The sequence below is a fragment of the Microtus oregoni genome, unplaced genomic scaffold (genome assembly GCF_018167655.1).
Source record: "Microtus oregoni isolate MIOR12 unplaced genomic scaffold, Mior012 000017F_ref0000208, whole genome shotgun sequence".
Classification (NCBI taxonomy): Eukaryota; Metazoa; Chordata; class Mammalia; order Rodentia; family Cricetidae; genus Microtus; species Microtus oregoni.
The window spans coordinates 9,747,056-9,772,156 of NW_024543076.1; the positions used below are offsets into that span (position 1 = coordinate 9,747,056).

At 39.4% G+C, this 25,101-nt stretch overlaps 1 protein-coding gene across 4 annotated transcripts in view; it reads left to right on the forward strand.

Moving 5' to 3' along the window:
* The window catches only part of Lingo2 (leucine rich repeat and Ig domain containing 2), a 1,050,166-nt gene that overhangs the window by 196,584 nt on the left and 828,481 nt on the right, over window positions 1-25,101 (forward strand). For all 4 annotated transcript variants that reach the window (XM_041667315.1, XM_041667314.1, XM_041667313.1 and 1 more), the window contains exon 2: window positions 14,707-14,803. The gene's annotated coding sequence lies outside the window, so the exon portion shown is untranslated. The remainder of the gene's footprint in view (window positions 1-14,706; window positions 14,804-25,101) is intronic.

The window sequence follows — 25,101 nt, forward strand, 5'->3', positions numbered from 1 at the left end:
CTTCCCAAGAGTTTGAGAGCGATGTCATCCAGCTTCCTGTGTCTCCACACCCAGGTTCATTACTTGAGGATCGTGAAAAGATTTAGTAGTCTCAAACCACACTCAGATCCTGTAGTTGCTAACTCCTATACAGTGACTCACTTTGTCAAGTGTCATCTTTATGACTAACTATAAATTACTTCATGGGGATACTGGACAAAGCTGTTATACTAGTATATTCTGGGTGTTTATTCCTTTCCAGCCACTGGCATACATATGTGTTTTTACCTACATTTTTATTTTCTTCTTCAAAGAAGGTGAATTTGAGCCAACTATATGCAGTTTATTATGGCATAGCAAACTAGGCCAAAGCTCAGTGACCTGAACCTCAACTCCCTTGTTTCTCATTTTGTGGTGAGCACATTGGGCTCAACTTTTCAGCACATCTGCTAATCTCTCCTTTGGGGTTATGCAGTTGTGTTCCCCTGACAGTTCAGCTGGGTCTGAGTGGTCTAAAAAGGCTAACACCCATCTGTTCCTACCAGGTGTGTAGAATGTCACTGCACCTTAGAGCAGTTTCTTCATTTAAAAAAAGTCTCTTAAATTTACTTCTTTATTATTTAAATAAAATATTGCAAATAAAATAATATCATACTCCAAAATTACATAGTCTATACACCTCAACAAATTTTTATACATTTAGAATGGCCATCCTGAAGTTGTAGTGTTTCACATGGGATTTTGCTTTGACCATTTAATATAATTTCAAGTTCTTGTACACCCCCAAACTGAAACTCCATGGCAAAATTAAAGCTGGGGAAATAATTTATCATTAAGTCCTCTTTCCAAACTCCCATTCTAAGACCTTTATTCTACTGAAAAGAGTTATGAGAGAGGAGGCATGGAAGAATGAAAAGCTTTCTGCTCCCTAGAGGCTGTATGATTCTATTATTCTCCCTTCACTGGCAAACGGCCTGTGAGGCAGATCTTTAAGATGGAGAAACTGTGTGCATGTGCATGTATTCTTATGTTGTGTTTTCTGGCCTTAAAGATGTAGTCATGTAGTAGTTATATTAAGAATTTGTTCATTTATTTTTCATTACCACAAAACCTCTTCCAAAGTATAGAAAACAAGAATTATTCTCCTTACATTTTAATCAATTATTATATTTTTAGATATTTTTTTTTTATTTTAATAATTTTTTTTATTAAGAAAAGAAGAAAAAAAAACATAAACAAAAAACAAGTTTCCACCTCCTCCCAGCCTCCCATTTCCCTCCCCCTCCTCCCACCCTTCTCCCCCTCCTCCCACCCTTCTACCCCTCCCCCCACTCCTCTCCCCCTCCCTCTCCAGTCCACAGAGCAGTCCAGGTTCCCTGCCCTGTGGTAAGTCCTAGGTCCTCCCCCCTCCGTCCATATCTAGGAAGGTGAACATCCAAACTGGCTAGGCTCCCACAAAGCCAGCACATTAAGTAGGATCAAAACCCCGTGCCATTGTCCTTGGCGTCTCATCAGCCCTCATTGTTCGCCATGTTCAGAGAGTCCGGTTTTATCCCATGCTTTTTCGGTCACAGTCCAGCTGGCCTTGGTGAGCTCCCAGTAGATCAGCTCCACTGTCTCAGTGGGTGGGTGCACGCCTCGTGGTCCCGACTTCTTTGCTCATGTTCTCCCTCCTTCTGCTCCTCATTGGGACCTTGGGAGCTCAGTCCAGTGCTCCAGTGTGGGTCTCTGTCTCCATCCATCACCAGATGAAGGTTCTATGATGATATGCAAGATATTCGTCAGTATTGCTCTCGGATAGGGTCATTTCAGGTTCCCAATCCTCAGCTACCCAAGGAACTAACTGGGAACCTCATCTTGGGCACTTGGGAGCCCCTCTAGGGTCAAATCTCTTGCTCACCCTAAAGTGGTTCCCTTAACTAAGAATTGTGGTTCCGTGCTCCCCTATCCACCTTTCCTTTATCCCAATTCTCCTGATTCCCCAAATCCCCCCTCCTTCCCTTCTACCTTTTCTCTCCCCATCTCCCCTTACCCCCATCCCACCCCACCCCCAAGATCCTAATTTTCTCCCCGGCAATTGGGTCTACTTCCCTTAGCCAAGAGGATAACTATATGTTTTTCCTTGGGTTCACCTTCTTACTTAGCTTCTTTAGGTTCAGCAATTGTAGACTCCGTGGCCCTAATTTATGGCTAGAAACCAATTATGAGCGAGTACATCCCATGTTCATCTTTTTGGGTCTGGGACACCTCACTCAGGATAGTGTTTTCTATTTCCATCCATTTGCCTGCAAAATTCGAGAAGTCATTGTTTTTTACCGCAGCGTAGTACTCTAGCGTGTATATATTCCATACTTTCTTCATCCATTCTTCCATTGAAGGGCATCTAGGTTGTTTCCAGGTTCTGGCTATTACAAATAATACTGCTATGAACATAGTTGAACAAATGCTTTTGTCATATGATAGAGCATCTCTTGGGTATATTCCCAGGAGTGGTATTGCTGGGTCCAGGGGTAAGTTGATCCCGAATTTCCTGAGAAACCGAAACACTGACTTCCACAGTGGCTGCACAAGATGGCATTCCCACCAGCAATGGATGAGGGTACCCGTTCCTCCACAGCCTCTCCAGCAAAGGTTATCCTTGGTGTTTTTGACTTTAGCCATTCTGACAGGTGTAAGATGATATCTCAAAGTTGTTTTGATTTGCATTTCCCTGATTGCTAAGGAAGTTGAGCACGACTTTAAGTGTCTTTTGGCCATTTGAACTTCCTCTGCTGAGAATTCTCTGTTCAGATCAGTGCCCCATTTTTTAATTGGGTTAATTAGCATTTTAAAGTCTAGTTTCTTGAGTTCTTTATATATTTTGGAGATCAGACCTTTGTCTGTTGTGGGGTTGGTGAAGATCTTCTCCCAATCAGTAGGTTGCCTTTGTGTCTTATTGACTATGTCCTTTGCTTTACAGAAGCTTCTCAGTTTAAGTAGGTCCCATTTATTCAATGTTGCCCTTAATGTCTGTGCTTCTGGGGTTATACATAGGAAGCGATCTCCTGTGCCCAGCTCCTGTAGGGTACTTCCCACTTTCTCTTCTATCAGGTTCAGTGTGTTCGGGCTGATATTGAGGTCTTTAATCCATTTGGACTTGAGTTTTGTGCACGGTGATAGATAAGGGTCTATTTTCATTCTTCTACAAGATGACATCCAGTTGTGCCAGCACCATTTGTTGAAGATGCTTTCTTTCTTCCATTTTATACTTTTAGCTCCTGAAAAAGCATTTGACAAAATTCAACATCCATTTATGTTAAAAGTCTTGGAGAGATTAGGGATACAAGGGTCATACCTAAATATAATAAAAGCTATATACAGCAAGCCGACAGCTAACATCAAATTAAACGGAGAGAAACTCAAAGCCATCCCACTTAACTCAGGAACACGGCAAGGCTGTCCACTCTCGCCATACCTCTTCAATATAGTGCTTGAAGTTCTAGCAATAGCAATAAGACAACATAATGGAATCAAGGGGATTCGAATTGGAAAGGAAGAAGTTAAACTTTCGTTATTTGCAGATGATATGATAGTGTACATAAGCGACCCCAAAAACTCCACCAAAGAACTTATACAGCTGATAAACAGCTTTAGTAATGTGGCAGGATACAAGATCAACTCCAAAAAATCAGTCGCCCTCTTATACACAAAGGATATGGAAGCAGAGAGGGAAATCAGAGAAGCTTCACCATTCACAATAGCCAAAAACAGCATAAAATATCTTGGGGTACATCTAACCAAGGAAGTGAAAGATCTATTTGACAAGAACTTTAAGGCATTGAAGAAAGAAATTGAAGAGGATACCAAAAAATGGATGGACCTCCCTTGCTCTTGGATTGGGAGGATCAACATAGTAAAAATGGCAATTCTACCAAAGGCTATTTATAGATTCAATGCAATCCCCATCAAGATCCCATCAAAATTCTTCACAGATCTGGAGAGGACAATAATCAACTTTATATGGAAAAACAAAAAACCCAGGATAGCCAAAACAATCCTATACAATAAAGGATCTTCTGGAGGCATTACCATCCCTGACTTCAAACTCTATTACAGAGCTACAGTAATGAAAACAGTGTGGTACTGGCATAAAAACAGAGAAGTCGACCAATGGAATCGTATAGAAGACCCGGATTTTATCCCACAAACCTATGAACACCTGATTTTCGATAAAGGAGCTAAAAGTATTTTTAGATATTTTTTTTATTTTTGCATTGAGACACGTCAACGTGGCAGGTTTTTTTTTTTCTTTTTCTTTTCTTTTTTTTTTTTTTTTTTTTTTGATTTTCGCGACAGGGTTTCTCCATAGCTTTTGGTTCCTGTCCTGGAACTAGCTCTTGTAGACCAGGCTGGCCTCGAACTCACAGAGATCCGCCTGACTCTGCCTCCCGAGTGATGGGATTAAAGGCGAATGTGGCAGGGTTTTTTTTTTTTTGTAGTATTTCCATAAATACTGAGTCTTGGCTGAACCTTGCTCACAACTTCCTGTCTTCCATCTCCCTGCCCCCTTTTCCTGTTTATGTTCTTTAGTTCCCAGCATTCCCCATTGTACACTCATAGTAGGAGTGTTTCTCTAATCCTCATTCTTCACACTCTCTTAAAACTCTGCTTATTACCCACCTCATGGGATACTTCTAGTATTGTGTCCCCTACACATACATCTTTGTGGTCTAACATTAAAGTTATGGCTATATTGATTCCTGGATAAATGTCATGAATGATTGTAACCATATTATAAATTGAGTATCCTGACATCAGTAGGTTTGTTTCATATGTGGAGAAACTAAGAGCAATAATAACAAATAGCTGGAAAGAGATAAGGTTGCTAATAGAACACTGATTTTGCTCTTCAGACACATGCCCTCAGTTACAAAAAAAATTGAGATAAACACCAATTCTGTTATTTGAAACCCAAAAGTAAGGTCCAGTGGGTCTTTAGCTTCAGTCTGTTTACCTTCCCACATTGTGACCCTCCCTGTCCCCTGCTTATTCTCACAATTCTCTGAGGTGTATTTAAGAAGAGAATGTTGGAGTGGAATGAATGTTCTACAGCCTTGAAAAACACATCACAGATTATTGAAAACGATAGCAGAATCTTCCAGAGCAGCTTGACACCCGGGAGGAAGAGAGAAAAGAACATCCCTCCACAGGAATCAGAGACTAAATAGCTCACCTTGCATTTGAGAGGATCCACACTGACCATATGACATGCAATTTAACTTTAATTTCAGTCCTCTACCCATTAAATGGGCCTGATGTACTCTACATTCTCAAACTTCATTAATAATGAATGGAATACTATATAAAAAGTGAACACACATTGCAAGGATGCAAAAAAATGTTCACTCATATATTAATGAACTAATTATAAATATCCATCTGTTTCATTGGGTCTCCTGGAGATTATAACAATAAAATTAATGAAGAAGTATATAAAAAGTATCAGATTCTTCCTTTGCCCTATCCTAGCCTTCCTGCCCTCAAACTCAAGATTGAGAACAGATACTTTAAAGGGTTCCATCAGGGAAGAATGCAATGAGACATGCTATTTTACTGAATATTAATATAAGTATATATTAATATAATATATATTATATGTTAATATAAAGCATGGGCTTTAGTGCAGCCAGAAAACTGAAAAGGAAACCATGCTTCTGAGATTATAGAGCAATGGCAGAATGGGGAAACCCTTCTCCTGTGTGGACTGAGAATGACTGAGACACGGAGACTTGAAAGAGGGACCCTTTAGAACTCTGGTACCTACTTATTGGAGATGTCATGCAGCCAGTCACGGCCTCACCCCAAGAGTTGGGCCCCCGGGAAAAACCAGGATGGGTCACAAAGACCTACAGGATATTTATGATAGAGCAAGTTCTGATGGGCTTTTAAAAAGTCTGTATGCAAGCAGAGTTGAGCTCTGCGGATGAAGTGTGGTTGTAAAGGAAATGCAGACCTCGACAAGCAGCCGGAGATCAGCCCAATCCCCTTCTGCTGCCACTTAGTCTCTCTTTTATGCTCCCTAATATGTAACGTAAGAGGATGCCAGCTGGCAAAGGAGAAGCGAGGTGTGCAGAATCTCAATGCCACAGTCTCAGAGCAGGATATGGAGTTCGGTACCGAAGCTGAAGACAGCTTAAAAAACATGAGATCTTGAGAGGCATTTACTGAAAGGGAAATTCAACCGGCCTTGTTTTTTTCAAATTCCATAAATAAGTTTAGTCTGTCAAGTATATTTGATATGTCAATATTATTTAATAGATCTTGTGGGCTATGTTTTTTTATTTAACTTTAGTCAAATATCTAATAAATATCTAGTAAATTAGAACTTTTCTTTTTTTTTTTCTTTTACTTTTCCTTATTTTTTTTTTTATTTTGAAACAAAACAGCTGTTCATAGTGCTTAGCCTTCCTGGTATGCCCAGTTTTATACTTGCCCTACTTGCTGGGCTTGGGGGCGTCAGAACCTACAGTCAGGGCAGGAGAGCTCTCTCAAGGAGAAGAAAAGAAAGAGGGGTGTGCCGTGAACCTGCAGACTCATCAGAGGAAAATGAGGAGGCAGTGCTAAAGACTGTGTGTGGAAAGAGAGAGAATTAAGACTAATCTTGAAAGGCAGACACGTTGAAAGTTCTAGAAATCTTGAAGGCCACTGTCTCCCATTTAAGTATAGCTTAGGGAAAGGTTTTTCAAAGCCTTTGTCATAACCAGGATGACATAAACGGGTGGGCAGAGAAGGGCTTGGAGCATCGCGGAACAGTAACTCCGGATCCTTTTCCAGACACCTGGGGCAGATAGAGACACCAGCGTGACTCTCGTTTCTTCCTTATTCTTCCCCTTCTCGTGATCATCCATGTTTCTTCTCTTTTCTCTGAAAAGTCCAGAGTGCTGGGCTTTTTGTTGTTTGTTTACTTGTTTGTTTTTGTTTTGTTGTGTTTTAAAAAGGGGGCAAAGAGGAAGAAATGATCAAGGGCCAGGGGTCAGGTGGCCTGGTGACACAAGCCTGTCACCCCAGCTACTTAGTATTTTGAAGCAGGAAGACCACAAATTCATTGTGTGCCTGGGCAACTTAGTGAGACCTCGTCTTAAAAACTAAAAAGTAAGCCAGGTGGTGGTGGCGCACGCCTTTAATCCCAGCACTTGGGAGGCAGAGGCAGGTGGATCTCTGTGTGTTCGAGGCCAGCTTGGTCTATACAGTGAGTTCCAAGACAGCTAGTTCAACACAAAGAAACCCTGTCTTGAAAAAACAAAAAACAGAAACAAAAACAAAAAAACAAAGCAAAACAAAAAAGGGGGAGAAGAAGGGGACAGTGGATGAAGAACTGCAGCCGAGTGCTCATCTGGCACACACAAGACTCCACTTTAAATCCTCAGTGCAAAGAAAATAACCTAAAAACGGGGACTGGAGAGACAGCTCAGCAGTTAGGAGCACACACCGCAAAGGACTTCAGTTCAGTTCCCTGCACCCACATCAAGCAGCTCACAACCAGGTTGTCTGGCATCACGGGCCGCCACCCACACACGTTACCCACTCACACACACACACATAACTAAAGGCAAATCTTCAACCAGTGACAACGAGAATTCAAAGGAAGAATATGGAAGCAAGACCATTAAATTAAAAAACACTTTAGAAGTTGTAAAAGCTGAGCTTGAGTCTGGGCGGCAGAGAGCAGCAGCAATCATCAGAAAGAGAAACACTTTCCATTTCCTGGGGGCTTCCTATTTCTGGTGTCACAGTGATAGGCATGAAGCTGCCCTGATGTGTGCGGGGACTCTCTCTCTCTCTCTCTCTCTCTCTCTCTCTCTCTCACACACACACACACACACACACACACACAGTTGCAAAGCTGACTGTGCAGATCAGGACCTTGGGAGACAGATATCTTATTTTTTAAAACTTACTTATTTTATTATTTTATGTGAGTATCAGTATTTTCCTACATGTATGTCTCTGCATGACATGCATGCCTGCTGCCAGGGAGGATCAGAAGAGGGATTTAGAACCCCTGCACCTGGACTTACAGATGCTGGTGAGCAGTCGTGTGGGTGCTGGGACCCAAACCCAGATCCTTTCTTTGCAAGAGCAGTCGGTGCCCTTGACCTCTGGGCTGTCTCTCCAGCCCTTTGGGGGACATTTTGGATACAGACTATAGGAGCAATGGCTACAGTTTCAGCACCCCAGAGGGCCTAGGGCCTGTGAGAGAGACCCTGGCATGGTAAACACAACATGCAGGCTCACTCTTCCATGTGAGAGATCTCTGAAGATGAGTCATGCCACCCAAGAGCCCAATACCAGCAGCTGCCTCCTGCCAATGACTTGGTAGATAAAAGCAGATATGGAAAGCAGAGGGGTCTTGCTGAGGGTGGGGTATGAGGAGTGCGATGGGGATGGAATTTTCTGCTTAGAAAGATGGAAAGGTTCAGGGCAGGGATGCTGGAGACGGTGACTGTTGTCATAACAGATGACTGCTCTTACCACTTCTGCACTTCAAACAGGCTGAACTAAGAAATCTAGTTACATGTATGTCAACACAGCAAACGTAAGAGATGAAATTAACACTTTTAATGTTTGTGATTGCATGGCGTATTTGGTAATATAAAATGTTGAAATGACAACAGCATGATTCCCCCTAAACTTTTCTTCACATTTGTTAATTGCTAATATAAATTTAAGGCTTGACATATGTGAGTCCCTCTTCTAAGTAGCCGCTTTATTTAACATTGTGTTTTCTAGACAATTGGTCCGTATTTGTAAATACAGTCACAGGGCCCATGTTGTCGTTGAGATATGTCATAACTTCATCCTTACCTAATTTTGGACATTTAGGATTTCCTAATTTTCTGTGTGGCAGATACCATTAGGGTATGGATGCTACTGTTCTGGGCTTTGCCAGCCTCTGCCTGCCTCCCAAGGGCTGGCTTCTGGAGACAGAGTCACTGGGTCAAAGGACAGGCTACTGATTTAAAAAACCATTTTGCTCTGTCTTTGGAAGTATGTGCCCATGTTCCTCCCAGTTGGTCCTTCAGCGACAATTTGAATTATGAACAATACCCCTACCAGTTAGCTGTGTGAATCTCACATTACTGTTTTTGAAAAACTCCTCATCAGGAAGCTGTGTTTGAACTCTTGGCCCATCCCTAAAGTGAAACCTAGCCATCTGAGCCAAAGAGGCCTATTGTTGAGGAGGGGGACCAGACACTGTCTGGGTTCTGTGCCTGTCCTGGTGCCTGGATCACACAGGAAGGCAGAGAGTGGAAAAGGAAGTGGGGCTCTTCCTTGGGACACGCCCCCCAGCTCATCTGGCTTTGGAGACCAGGGCTCTAGCTCAGTCTTGGCTACTCAAGTCTTTTCACAAGCCGCTGTTCAGGAGCAAGGATGTTGATCGTTGGGGATTCCTTGGAGGCTGGTGAACAGGGCAAATGTAGCTATGACAGACAGCTCTCGGCTTCCTGTCCCACGTCACTTACAGCTAACATGCCCAGACTCCCCCCTCCTTCGGGAAAGTGAAAATCTGTCTCAGAACTGATTTTTTTAAGGTGTTGAGATGTCCCTGGGGCTTTCTTCAAGGTCTGGTGGCCTTTTCTCATTATAGCTGTCCCAGTTCTCCTGGAGAGCCTCCTGCTCCCCCTCCAAACCCAGCTTAAATGAGACTTCTGTAGTCAAGGACCAGTGACGCACTCAGGCAAGCTCATCACGCCTTGTCTTTTTTTTTTTTTTAATAATTTTTTTTATTAAGAAAAGAAGAAAAAAAAACATAAACAAAAAACAAGTTTCCACCTCCTCCCAGCCTCCCATTTCCCTCCCCCTCCTCCCACCCTTCTCCCCCTCCTCCCACCCTTCTACCCCTCCCCCCACTCCTCTCCCCCTCCCTCTCCAGTCCACAGAGCAGTCCAGGTTCCCTGCCCTGTGGTAAGTCCTAGGTCCTCCCCCCTCCGTCCATATCTAGGAAGGTGAACATCCAAACTGGCTAGGCTTCCACAAAGCCAGCACATTAAGTAGGATCAAAACCCCGTGCCATTGTCCTTGGCGTCTCATTAGCCCTCATTGTTCGCCATGTTCAGAGAGTCCGGTTTTATCCCATGCTTTTTCGGTCACAGTCCAGCTGGCCTTGGTGAGCTCCCAGTAGATCAGCTCCACTGTCTCAGTGGGTGGGTGCACGCCTCGTGGTCCCGACTTCTTTGCTCATGTTCTCCCTCCTTCTGCTCCTCATTGGGACCTTGGGAGCTCAGTCCAGTGCTCCAGTGTGGGTCTCTGTCTCTGTCTCCATCCATCACCAGATGAAGGTTCTATGATGATATGCAAGATATTCGTCAGTATTGCTCTCGGATAGGGTCATTTCAGGTTCCCAATCCTCAGCTACCCAAGGAACTAACTGGGAACCTCATCTTGGGCACTTGGGAGCCCCTCTAGGGTCAAATCTCTTGCTCACCCTAAAGTGGTTCCCTTGACTAAGAATTGTGGTTCCGTGCTCCCCTATCCACCTTTCCTTTATCCCAATTCTCCTGATTCCCCAAGTCCCCCCTCCTTCCCTTCTACCTTTTCTCTCCCCATCTCCCCTTACCCCCATCCCACCCCACCCCCAAGATCCTAATTTTCTCCCCGGCAATTGGGTCTACTTCCCTTAGCCAAGAGGATAACTATATGTTTTTCCTTGGGTTCACCTTCTTACTTAGCTTCTTTAGGTTCAGCAATTGTAGACTCCGTGGCCCTAATTTATGGCTAGAAACCAATTATGAGCGAGTACATCCCATGTTCATCTTTTTGGGTCTGGGACACCTCACTCAGGATAGTGTTTTCTATTTCCATCCATTTGCCTGCAAAATTCGAGAAGTCATTGTTTTTTACCGCAGCGTAGTACTCTAGCGTGTATATATTCCATACTTTCTTCATCCATTCTTCCATTGAAGGGCATCTAGGTTGTTTCCAGGTTCTGGCTATTACAAATAATACTGCTATGAACATAGTTGAACAAATGCTTTTGTCATATGATAGAGCATCTCTTGGGTATATTCCCAGGAGTGGTATTGCTGGGTCCAGGGGTAAGTTGATCCCGAATTTCCTGAGAAACCGAAACACTGACTTCCACAGTGGTTGCACAAGATGGCATTCCCACCAGCAATGGATGAGGGTACCCGTTCCTCCACAGCCTCTCCAGCAAAGGTTATCCTTGGTGTTTTTGACTTTAGCCATTCTGACAGGTGTAAGATGATATCTCAAAGTTGTTTTGATTTGCATTTCCCTGATTGCTAAGGAAGTTGAGCACGACTTTAAGTGTCTTTTGGCCATTTGAACTTCCTCTGCTGAGAATTCTCTGTTCAGTTCAGTGCCCCATTTTTTAATTGGGTTAATTAGCATTTTAAAGTCTAGTTTCTTGAGTTCTTTATATATTTTGGAGATCAGACCTTTGTCTGTTGTGGGGTTGGTGAAGATCTTCTCCCAATCAGTAGGTTGCCTTTGTGTCTTATTGACTATGTCCTTTGCTTTACAGAAGCTTCTCAGTTTAAGTAGGTCCCATTTATTCAATGTTGCCCTTAATGTCTGTGCTTCTGGGGTTATACATAGGAAGCGATCTCCTGTGCCCAGCTCCTGTGTTTTGTTTCTTCTGCAGAAATAGAAATCCATGAAGGCACAAACATAGTGTTCAGTGTTTCACTGCTGTGATTTGCACAATCAGGACTTTATTAATTATTTATCAGAAGTTTCTGTGTTAGTAAAACTAAATTAGCAATTAAAAGTTATAGCCCTTAGTTGATGAATAACAATGATTTTGCTGACTTTCATATGATGACTCTGTTATTTTGAACACTAATTTTGGTTATGTTTGGATATGTTTGTATATCTGAGTTTGTTTGTATGTGCAGCAGGGCAAAAGAAGGAAGGGGGAGGAGACAAAGAGACATACAAACAGAAAAAGTTGGGTTGATATTGACAGAGTCTGAAAATAAAAAATTGACAAATTGGGCAACAATGAATAATTCCTGGTAAAATTACAGATAGTATCTCTGCATGGAAACAAAAATGTTTACCCATAGGATAATTTATTTCTCATAATAAATATTCTCAAATAAAAGCTGACAGACAAAAGAGGTGGAAGTGCTAGAATGTGTGTTATAGGGATTTTGTGTCTTTGTTTTCCTTTACTGAGACTTGAGGTTTGGCCTTGCTTTCCTTTCTTTTTTCACATAACATATCCTGATTAAGGTTTCTGCTGCATCTACTCCTCTCAGTACCTCCCTACCTCCCTGCCAATCCAGATCCACCCTTTCTGCTCATTCATTAGAAAACAAACAGCTCCTATGGAATAAGAATAAAAATAAAATATATTAAAATAGAACATCATAAGAAGGTAAAACAAAAATAACATATCAGAAATGGATAAAACAAGCAATTAGAAGAAAAAGATCTCAAGAGAAGGAGTAAGAAACAGATCACACTCTAGCACACACAGGAATCTCATAAAAATGCTGGACTAGAAGCCAAAAATATAAACAATGAACCTTTCAGGCAAATATATGTATAATATTTACATATTATATATATATATATATATATACATTTTTTAAAAGATACAATTAAAAAGATCAACAAAACAGAAGATCCTTCACATGACATGAACAGACAAGGGCCCTCCAAAGATGCAGGTGAGTTCACTTTCAGTTGGCTAGCTCTTGCTGTGCAAACAGCCTATCCTTAAGAGTAGATTGTTCCCCACTCAGATTCCCTTTTGCAAGTGGTTATCATTTGGAGATGACTTCTGGGTTAGAGTTAGGGCCATGTGTCCACTTCTCCTTTTAACTCTAGGACCCAGCTGGTCCAAAGCCCTGAATGCTCTGTGAAAGCTGCTAGTTCATATGTGCAAGAGCCGTGTTCATTGGTAGGTCCTTGTTTTCTTGATATCCTCTATCCACTCTTTCTCCTATACTTTTTTCACCTCTTTTTTCATGGGGTTCCTTAAGCCAGATGGGAGGGATTTGACTGAGGCATCCCCTTTAGAGATGAGTGTTCCAATATCTCTCTGTAACCTATGACTGCTGATCTCTGTGGGGTTTTGTTTTCCATCTGCTGCAGGAGTAGGTTCTCTAATGACGGCCAAGCAGGCGCTGATCCATGAGTTTAGTAGAATGTTATTGGGAAGTCATTTTGTTGCTACTTTTTTTCTTGCTTGTCTTAATTTTTAAAACAGTAGTCATTGTTTTTACCCTAGGTCTCTGAGCTATCTAGTCTCAGGATATTGGTCAACCAAACAGTATTGGGTATGGGTTCCATCTCATGGAGGGGCCTTCAGGAAAATCAGATATTGGTTGCTTATTCCCACAAGTTTTTGACATCGGTGTACTAACATATCTTTCAGTCAGGAAACTATTATAGATCAAAGTGTTTATGGCTGGGTTGGTGTTTATGTTTTATCTTTGATACTTTACATAGTAACTTCTGTACCAAAGATGCTAGAGCATAGAAATGAAGGCTTTATGTAGGTCCCATCATGATTTCTCTAGTTGCGTAGGAGTTGTCTTTAGCAATGGGGACTTAGTGACAGTTTGGAGAGTAACCTATAGTCTTGGTAATATCCTGGTTGCTTGGGGGTTTCTATAGGACCCATAGGACCCACTTGGCCAAAAAAGTAATTAGATGTAACCCCATCAATGTACTGGAAGCTTTCTTTGTTGACACAAGAAAGAGTTGGGAATCTGTCTCTTCCACTATTTTAGTTCAGTTAGATGGCATTCATATATGTGTAAAATTGGGTAGAGAGTAAGGAGAGTCCACAACAGGTGTTCTATTGCAGAGCTGAGGGTCAGAGTGACGAGTTGGGTATGGAGGAGAGGAGGGACAGTGAAGATCTGAAGCTTGTTGCCTGTTTTGCTAGCCTAATTGCTTCTCTGGCAGGCTTGGCTGATGGGTTCCCAAAAAAGCTTGCTGGAGTTGGGGGCTGAGATAAAAGAAGTGGGGAGGGAATTTGGAGGTGACCTTTGTATGATTCCTGGAGACAGGATAGGAGAGACACTGCAGCAGGTGGTCTGTTAGAGAGCTCAGAGGAAAAAACTTAGAGATTGGATTTGGAGGAATGAAAGCAGGGGTGAAATCAACAGTTAGCCTACCTGCTTCTCTGATCGAAGTTTTAGGTGTTTTCAATTTGTCTTTTAAAAGGCCATCTCCAGATCTTTTGAAATAAGAAATGGTAGGATCTGAGAAAGCTGCTTATTGGTAGGGACCTTGTCTGTCAGGCCTAAAACTTGGGTGAATTCTCTAACGTGGGGAGGAGGAAAAGAAGATGATGATTCATTTAAGCTGCATGTGTTATTCTAACAGTAGCTATAAAGCATAATTTGATTTCTCTAATACTTTATTAGCTATATGTTTTTCCTGGTATATAGAAAATTTTGTTTCAAACTAAATTTTAAACTAAAATCCTTTGATCTGAAAATTACCTTACATTCTAAGCATTTTCCTAGTGGTTATAAAATAATACATATTGGTTCACAAAAACAAATATGATGACATTATTTATGAGGAAATGTAAGCAATAGTGTCATTGTGGATCAGGACATTAGTTTGACTCATGAAATTACAGTCTGGAAATACACATGGAATTTTTATTTTGGAGTTTAATCAAAAACAGCCAGAAACTCTTGAACAAAGTACGTTTTTTTTTTTTCTCTCCCTTGTTACCATTTTCTTTTTTCATTTTAGGATATCTACTGAGGATGGTTTCAAGATGTAGGATGCTTATATGTAAAGTACCCCGAATGAAGCTGAAGAACCTGTGTTGACAGTACTTCATGTTGTGGTAAGAACAAACGATTCTAATATGTTGGCATTTGGAAAATAGAATGGAGCACATACAGTGTGTGCATGTCTCTGTGTGTAATATTTGTGGCAGCTTTATCATTAGGAGTTAATAATGATATAACATGGTGACTAATACTAAGTGGATAAATTTAAGATTTTTTTTATTCTGTTAATTACCTCGCAAGTATCCTCAAATTGACTAGGGCATGTCAGAGAACTCACTTCATGATACGTTTCAGCTGTGTGTGTATTATCTGTGTTAGCTGCTGTTGACACAGCCATTCTCAAAGGTAAGTTTTATCAGATCCAGAGCAAACGGAAACCTTGTCTACAATCTTGCTAATAGTTGATGGCAAGAGTGACCCTGGGATTTGTGAAAAGGCAAAACTTACATTTAAGGTAAGACCCTGAAGTTAGTTAATTAGTTAGTTAGTTAGATAGTTAGTTTATATATTTATTTATTGATTTATGTATGTATGTATTGTATGCATTTATTGTTTTGGGTTTTTGTTTTTTTTGATGCAAAATTTCTCTGTGTAGCTTTAGAGCTTGTCCTGGAATTCACTTTGTAGACCAGTCTAGCCTTGAATTCAAAGAGATCTACCTGCCTCTGCCTCCTGAGTGCTGGGATTAAAGAAGTATGCCACCACCACCTGGCTAAGACCCAAGAGTTTAAATGAGTAACTCAGAACAGTGCCATATTTTGGTCATCTCAATGGAATATATATGATTTTCATTTATTTATGTATCATTATTCTTGAAGAAGTATTTCTGCAAGTCATCAACCAGTCTCAAAGATACATACATCAGAACATTTGGATGGTGTAAAAGCAAGTGATATTGGAAAAGTATATGGGGTATTTTTCTTATTCATCTTTGCTTTATAGTAAAAAATTGGTAGGTTTTCTCTACACAAATGACCATTTGTGACCAAGGATAAGGTTTACTGGAACTAGTTCTAACTCAGCCTGTATGCATAACTGGCTTCCAGCCTAAAAAAGGTAACTTAAAATGTGCCAATTTCCTTTGCTCATGTACATTATGAGGTACTGAGAAGACTCCACTGAAGTAAAAGATAGTCTATGCAAAGCACCTGCCATTCTCTCAATACACTACAAATCCTCAAGCTAGGAAATCATATCAATGTCATTATGATGTAAACATTACAAAAAATATAGTCAGGACTTCATTGTCTTTCTACCACTGAAGATGTATGATTAAAGAAATACAAAACAAGAATTGGTGAATTAAGATTCAACATTATGCAAACTTAGTCTACAATATGTCTTACTTACCTGGATAGGCAATTTTAGATTGAAGATTGAATCACTTGAAGTATCAGTATATTTTGACAACATTAATTTGTAAACAAAAGAGCACAGATTTCTTTCTTCTTCATACTCAGCAGTAATGTTGGATTTACTTGGTCTGTCTTTCTTACCTGAAATATTTTCAGATGAATTCATCTATACTAGTATTGTTACCTAGATGGCCACTGTGTCTCTGTGTGTTATTCAACCATTATCCCTTGGGAATCTATTGAGAATCTTCTTGGAGACAGCCATGCTTTCAGAATTTGACAACATTTCTAGTAATAATCAGCACTAATTTTGTGGAAATATACATCAGGCTTACACCCATAGGTTACATTTTTCCATTCTACGTTATTCATAGTATGTGGGGCGAACTCTTTCAATGAGCAATCAGGAGGAAAAGTTTACAATCATCCCCAAGTTCCAATGTGTTTTCACCTTTTCTGTGGATGAAGTAAACCTTACAAAATCAATGAATGCAATGCAGATACTAAGATAGCAACTCCAATATTAATAGAGAATGTCTTACTTCAAAGGATAATGGGAAGGGAAGTTGGGGCTTTACTAAAGCTGTTTTTACTTGTATTCATTCTAAGAATACTCATAAAACTGTCTATGCGCTTCAGATACTGTATTACATTTCAATTCATGACTATTGAATTTGCACAGAAGTTCCAAAATAAAGATTTCTACATCCCTACAGTATGTCTAGTGTGCGTTGCCTTAATTTAAATAATAGTTATTTTATAGGAATAGAATTCTCCATAATAAAGGCCACATATTGTTCCATTTGCCTTTTTTTCTATAATAAATATGTTTGTTTCCTATCCTGTTAACTCTAAGCTAGTGATAAAGCTGGTTTTTTTTTTTTTTTCAAGACAGGGTTTCTCTGTGGTTTTGGAGCCTGTCCTGGAACTAGCTCTTATAGACCAGGCTGGTTTCTAACTCACAGAGATCCGCCTGCCTCTGCCTCCCGAGTGCTGGGATTAAAGGCGTGCACCACCACCGCCCCAGACCCTTGGTACAAAGAGGATCATAAGAGTTACATTGCCTACAAGCAAGGCCACAGGGACTGGACAAATCACCTGCTTCTTGAACCACTGCAAATAATCTAAAATGGAAGCTGCCCTTCAAGATCTACTCAGAAGCTTGATAACAGATGAATCAGCTTACATCCTATACAGAATTTAATGGAATCTTCCACAATAATGATAAAAGTTTGGCATGACTCAGAAAGTGGTAAGAGGAAAGTAAAGGAGAGCCTATTCTGGACAGCAAAACAAAAATCTGAACAAAGAAATTAATCATTTTCAAAATGTATTACCAGGTTAAGGACAATACATTTTACCTTAGTTTTTTTTTTCTTTTTCCATAGGGCATGTGTGTTATATGTGCACCTTTAGGCCAACACTTCTCATCCTCACATTTTAAAATGTTTAGAGAATTGTGAGAAGTTTGGTGTATATTCCCAGGAAGAGGATGCTGCTCTTGGGTATCTACTTACGTGGACTAGACGACTTCCAGTAATCTGTGTATAAAACATCATCATTCAAACCAACACACTTCTTGTACACTCTACTAACTGGGACTCAGCATTTTTCTGCTATGAAGATTTAAGCTTTATAATCTAATAAAGGAGTATGGTTTTGGAGTTCAAACTGAAAAGCTTTACTAAGTAAGCATTAGGACATATATCTAGGAAACTAATAGGTTTTAATAATGATTCTCTGCACTTATTTCATAGTTGAATAACTTCCTTTTTTCCATTATGTATAAAACCTTGATAAAGCAAATTTAAAACTGCAGACCATGTTCCAAACAACAGCAGTTCTCATTTGGTTAATGTGAATTTAATTCCTTCTAGTGAGCACTGGCTTTTATACATGTGCTAATATGTCAAATCTTCCCCCAGTTACCGCAGATCCATAGGTTAATAAAGTTTATCAGCAAAAGTTATTGGCTCCAGTTTTAAAGTTAGCACATGATTAGGCTAGGCCTGAATCTTGGCACCACATCTGCTACAGCTGCTTGTTAATCCTAGGATAATTCAATTTTATAACCATGAAGAGCTAGTTTCATGCCAGCCAGCAGAAGCTCATATGGGAACAATTGGCCTGTATTTGTTTTATTTAAGGTCCCAAACACCGATTTCGCCATCACTTGCCAAGTTAGGCATTGAAAGGCATATGCAGAGCGGGCCTGATTTGTAAAATTCCTGATTTGTAAAACTACTCCAAAAGAAATTTTATGAAAAGAAAAATGTCTAGTTTTCTGCACATTTTTTTTCTAACCACTGACCTTGTTTATTTGAACCAATTTTGTTGACTTTTTAAACATCATCTTTCATATAATCAACTGTCGATTAGGCTAATCTGGTATTTAGTCAAGCAAGCCTCCTTTTAACACCAAAGTGAACTCATTCATCCCCTGTTTCTGTCAACCCTGCCTTCCTCTGTCTCTCCACAGACACGTACATACCATATAGACCACCTCATCTGGTCCACCCATCTTTTCTCCAACATAATATGTAAATTTCTTACTTCTTTCCAATCTCCTGGCTAATGATTTAACTGACTACAAGTTGAACTTTCTGACCTTATCTTTGACTATAAAACAGTAACTCTTCGGAGATAAAGACCCGGTTTTCACTGCTGTCCACATTTCCCAGGGTATGCTATCCTGGCAGGTAAAAACCTCAAGAGAGCTAGAAAAACAGCGACTCGACAGGAATGTGTAGGCCACAAAGTCATAGTTTTAGGAGGTAGAAACACCAGAGATGAGGAAGAAATGAAGGGTGGATGACATAGTTCTTTGAAGTTGAAAATTTATGGCAATTTTACTACCTGTCTCTACATTTCCTCTACTTTAGATTTATTTCTCAAATACTCACTACCCTGTAAGGTGGTAGACTCAAAAATCTACATGACTCAGGCTTTCAATGACATTATTTAAACTGTATATGAGATATAATAAAACTAAAATTATATCTTTGGAATTATAACAGCATGCAAAATTTACTGTTTGGGTCAGCTCTAAAACTTAAACTGCATGCAAAACTGTGTTTAAAATAGTTTAAAAGGAAAGTGTAAGATCTCCATAAAGGTATGATTCTCTCTCTAGGTAAGTTGCTGAAGGAGACAGAGGAGACTGCAGGAACACATATTGGACATGTTGTTATATCAGGTTTCTCTGACTCCCCCAGATTATACCTTTTTTTTCAGGATCATTTTTGACATTGATTATGTTCATTATAGACAATCCTAATTAGTGGCAACCTTTTGAAGACAAATATCACTCAAAATAATTTTTAGTATGAATTTTTACCGCTGATTTTCCTCCTAATCTTATTGAAGAAATTTATAGTTGATATATATGACATGAATTTTGTGTTTGCAAAAAATAATTATTATAACTTTGAGAACTGAAGATCATGTATATTAAATAAATGAATAAATGAGGGAAATATTTATTTTAAGATGAAAATACATTATTTGTAGATCTTTGTTGAGAACAAAAGAATAATTTTTGACTCCACAAGTAACCATTTTTCTAGTTGCAAAGAACTAGTTACGCAATATTAGATGATCTAATTGTAAATCATCAATATAAAAGCACATGTGCAGTTATCACTATACACTGGGTCAATCTATGCTCCACCAGGGTTAAGAAATGCATGATTACTGGATTTTTTCTACATTTTGATAATGACAATAAAATATTAAATACCACATATTAAATATGTTTATCTAAGTTCTAAAAAATGGCCTAAAGTCCTATAAGTGAAAGCTATGGCAGGTCTCCTAGGCTATTTTGTCCTTGTCTCATTCTCTTTTTTTCCTTTCTTTTTCATCTTTCCATAACTATTGACTTCTTCTAGGACTTTCAAAGATGATTCTGTCAGGGTGTGATTCACATTGAAGCCCTTCAGCTTATGTTATTTTAGCCAGATTCTTTTCTGTCTTTCTTCTGGGAGGCGTGGAGGAGAAGTGTCACAGCGATTTCATATGGCAGTGAACACATATAGACCTTTTAAGTTGCATTAGTCAACATCTTTTTCAGAGGTATTTAAAAACATAAAATGCATAAATAAAATTAATATTTTCACTTTCCTAGACACCTGTCAGATTCTTGACATGTTCATGCCCCATAATTGGCATTATATATTCAAAGTGAGTTTTGCAAACAGCAGGGCTTCCGGGAGTCTGAGAGTTGCCTGTTCAATGGGCAATCTGCAAAAATGGAAGTCTTGTCAGCCACCCTTCACTGGTATAGGAGGCAAGAGCCAGCTTCTCAGGAGCCTACCTTCCCATCTCCCATTTCTCGCACATTCAGACACAAAGTTTCATGCCTATTTCTTGATTTGATTATCCACAACAGTCTGATTCAACATCTTAACATATACCCAAAGTAATACAACTATAAGTTACCAGTGTTTGTCATACACTAACCTCAAAACATGTAACATAGCAAGTGTGATGGATTTATTTATCTGTTGATATTGTAGAAAAAAAATGAGTCACCTAGCACTTGAACTATTTTGTTTTCAAGAGGAGATTTTAGGAGCTAACCTCGTAACCTTTCATGACTTTCTGCTCCTGAATAAGGTTTGAAAAAGAAGGGAATGAAGGGAATAGTTACCAAATGATAGCCATCTGCAGTTACACTGATAGAAGTGCTGGAACTGTTGTACAACAAAACAAACACATGACACAAGTTGTTTTCTCTGTTTTCAATTCACAATGATAAATACCTGAGAAAGTTGTGCTTAGTCTGATTAACTTTTGTATTCTATACATGTGTATTAAAAGATCACAGAGTATATTTGGATAAATTTGTATCTTTTATGCATAAAGTACAAATCCATTTAAATTATAAATATACAATATATAAATAGAAGATTATCCTGTTTAGTTTAGTTGTGCTATTATGAGAAGGAAGGCATGAGGAGAACAAGCAGGTGTTTCTATAATCCGGCATCAGATGTTATGTTCGGCACTATCACCCAGATGCCATTCCCTATAGCTAACATGACAGAGATGCAGTAGAGCCAGGGAAATACACAATACCCATGTGTTCAGGAAAGGGAGAAGGCACAGACTCAGTGAGCAGCAAGCCTCTCTCATGTGCGACTAGGAGTTGCAATCATCAATCATTATCTAGAGCCGTGGTCCTCAACCTGTGGGACGTGACCACTTTGGGGGGGGTCAAAAAAAATCCCTCTCACAAGAGTCACATATCAGATATTTATATTATAATTCGTAACAGTAGCAAATTTATGCTCACAAAGTGACAACACAAATAATTTTAAGACTCTGATAACCATCACAGCATGAGGAACTTTATCAAAGGGCTACAGATTTCCGAAGGTTGAGAACTATTGCTATGGACCCAAACAGGTGATGACAAATGAAAAAGGATGCATGGTAATGAAACAGGCATAAATCATAAGTCCTATGTCATATGTAACATGTATTACCATGCTGATAGCAGAATGAGCAGACATGCTAAATAGTTTACAACTGTTGATGATTTAAACATAGATAAATAGTCACAGGCTGTACTGGGTCCCATGAAAACAAAGATCTTAATTCTGACGAGAAGAAATGCTGATTCTTTTCTTTTGAATTTTGATATAAACTGAGCTATAGAGGAAACGATTTGCATTTCAGGGAATTAGGTATTTTTTCTCTATATATGTATATCATATTTATTTGTGTAAATATATTGTTATGCTTACTTATTGTATGTGGTCCTTTTATTAATTAATTTACCTTTAAAAACAATCTTTTCTCATTTTACATACCAATCTTTATTCCCATTCACTCCACCTTTCATTCCACCACCCTCCCCCTGCCCTGTCCACTCCTCAGAAAGTGTAAGGCTTCCCATGGATAATCAACAAAGTCTCATATTACTTGAGACAGGACCAAGACCCTCGCCCCTGTATCAAGGCTGATCAAGGTATACCTCCAAAAAGAACAGGCTCCAAAATGCCAGTTCAAACAGTAGAAATAAATCCTGGTCCCACTGCCAGTGGTCCCAAAGACATCCCCAGCTATACAACTGTGACCCACATTTAGAGGGCCTCATTTGGTCCTATGCTGATTGTCTTGTTGTCAGTCTGGCGTCAGTGAGCTCACATTAGATCAAGTAAGCTCTTTTGCTAGGTATGCCCATCATGGTCTTCACCCCTTTGCTCATGTTATTGCTGTTCCCTCTCTTCAGCTGGACTTTGGGAGCTCAGCCCAGGTGCTTCGCTGTGATTCTCTTCATTTGCTTCCATCAGTTGCTGGATGAAGGTTCTATGATAACATTTAAGATAGTCATCAATCTGATTACAGGGGAAGCCTGTAATATTGGTTAGGGTCTTAGCTGGGGTCATCGTCATGGATTCCTGGAAATTTCCTTAGTGCCCAAGTTTCTTGCTAGTGCTATAAATGGTTCCCTCAAACATGATATCTCTTTCCTTGCTCTCTCCCTCTCTGTCCTTCTCCCATCTTGAGGATCCCATGTCTTCATGTCTTCCTGCCTCTCCCCTTCTCCCCTCCACCCCTTCAGGATTTCTGAACAGTGCGCATGCATTTGTTCAGCAGAGGTACCTTATTCACTACCTTCAATAACCCAGATACTGTTCTCTGTGGAGATAAAGGTGTCAGATAGAACCTTGACTTTCAAGACTTACATGTGTGGAAGAGGCAAAGTGAAAACCAGAAACTTTTATTACTTCATTGAGAAACCTGTGAAGGTATAGTTGTAGGAGTGACTGTATCTTCTCAAAGTTTTCAAGGAAGACCAATTTATATGCATCTAGAAATAGAAACCTCAACCAGAAGAGGATAGATTTTGAGGGATCTTTAAACCCACATCCTTATACATACAAAAGTATGTATGCCAACAAATGGGCATGGCAAAGTACTGATTAAATAGAAACAGGAAGTTATCAGAGGTGTACAAGAAATAGTGGTTTTAAAAATGGAGGCAGAAGTGAGGAGAAGGCAGCTATGAGCAATCATTCAAACCTCAAGGTTGAATGGTACAGTACGTCTGCGTGAGCATCAGTTGTAAAGTAGATGCTCTGAGTGTCTTCTTCTGCAGTTGATAACATACTCTTTCTCACTCTTCTGTGTCATTATTTATGTACTGTTTTGGGTTTTAGAAATGTAAAAATGTAAAAACCTAGCCAGGTAGACTTTCAGAAACTTGTGTAGAAATACCAGAAGGCAAAGTTTTGCCTTTTGCTTAAAAGCAAATAGTCACAATCATTGAAATATTTTAAAAGGTTTTATTTTTTTGAATTATATATATACATATATATGTGTGTGTGTGTGTGTGCGTGTGTGTGTGTGTGTATGTATGTATGTATGTATGTGTATTAGTTTGTGCACATGTGAGCAGTACCAACAGGGACTAAAAAATGGCATTAGATTATTTGGAGATGGAATTACAGGCAGTTGTGTTTGAGCTACCTGGTATCAATTCTGGGAACTGAATTCAGGTCCTTCACAGAAACAGTGGACACTCCTTGCTAAGCCATCTTTCCAGACCCCCAAATTTAAGATTTGTGATATAATACAGTATAATACATATGATATATTTTAGTATAGACTACCTATAATAAAATATAAGAGGAAAGAAATGAAAAATGGTTTACTGAACAGAAATCAGAATTTAATGATTTGGAAGCTTCTCAGCCGGTACATGTTACAATAGATGAGAAAGTTGGTTCTCAAAAGGACATGAAGGGTTACAGATAAACAGTCTCACCATAAAGAGATTGACCATGAATGTAATTCATTTTAGAAAAAATCAAGAATAATAGATTAGATTATAGCAGCAGAAATCCTACCAGATTAAACTAAATAGGACATAGGTAAAATAAAATGAAGGCTTTCAAACTCCCAGGACTCTAAGATGGGAGCCCAAACCTGTATGACCAAATGGCTATACACAGGTCTTTTCCTCTAGAGATGGGAAGAAATGGTTGCAGCTGAGGTCAGAGGTCAGAACATCTTCTTTGCTGTTGAGCCCTAAGTTTACAGACCTGGGAAAATAAGCTGTCTCTGCCATTGTCTTGAAGGACAGTGCCATCTCCTTTGTTGGACACCTCATGAATTACTTAGCATCACAGGAAAAGGTTGCCCATTTGGCTGAGATAAAGGTACAGCTCAGGGAAATTGGTAAAAGGTATTGCTACCTTCCTGGAATAGAGCATAAAGTCAATGATATTTGTATTCTTGTCCCTTAAGAGGACTAGTGGGCTTTCCTTGCTGAGTTCTAGACTTGTTTGAGGTAAGTTAAGATTTCTTTTCTTGCCCAGGTCTCCAGTTGGAAATAATAACATTATTCCTACGACTGCGATGACATTGTATTGGGGGGAAACATTACACACATAACTTTGAAGATCACAGCTGATAAATTACTCCTTCTAGCTTACTTTATCTGTCATAAATGACATGTAAATGAGACGTTGGATAATTGACGGATACTGGTATGGACTAAGAGTTGGGACAGTTTTGTAAACTGCATATATTTTACATGACAGAAGGACATATTGTATTTTCCAAAATCCATACATTAAAACCCTATCCACCAATATCACTGTAGTCCAAATGGGCCTTTATGTAGGTCCAAATGACCCTCTGCAAAGGGCTTGACTTCTCTGAGTTTTCAATTCATTGTCAGCTAAATGATATAGCAATGTGTCCTGCTATTTTTAGAGTTATATGAATGCCTTAAATCAGGGTTTTGTTTTTAATGTATGTTTAAGACAGGAGTATCATCATCACTATTATCTTTTATTCATTATTAATTTTTATTATTCTAATCTTTGACTCATGGTTGAAAAGCAGCATGACAATGAGACTCCTGTCTTTATAATTTATTTACAAATTTCCATATATAAATATTTGCTATAACTACTGATAATAAAGATCTGAATATTAAGCTGTAATCAATGACATTCTTTACAGTTTTATAATGATTC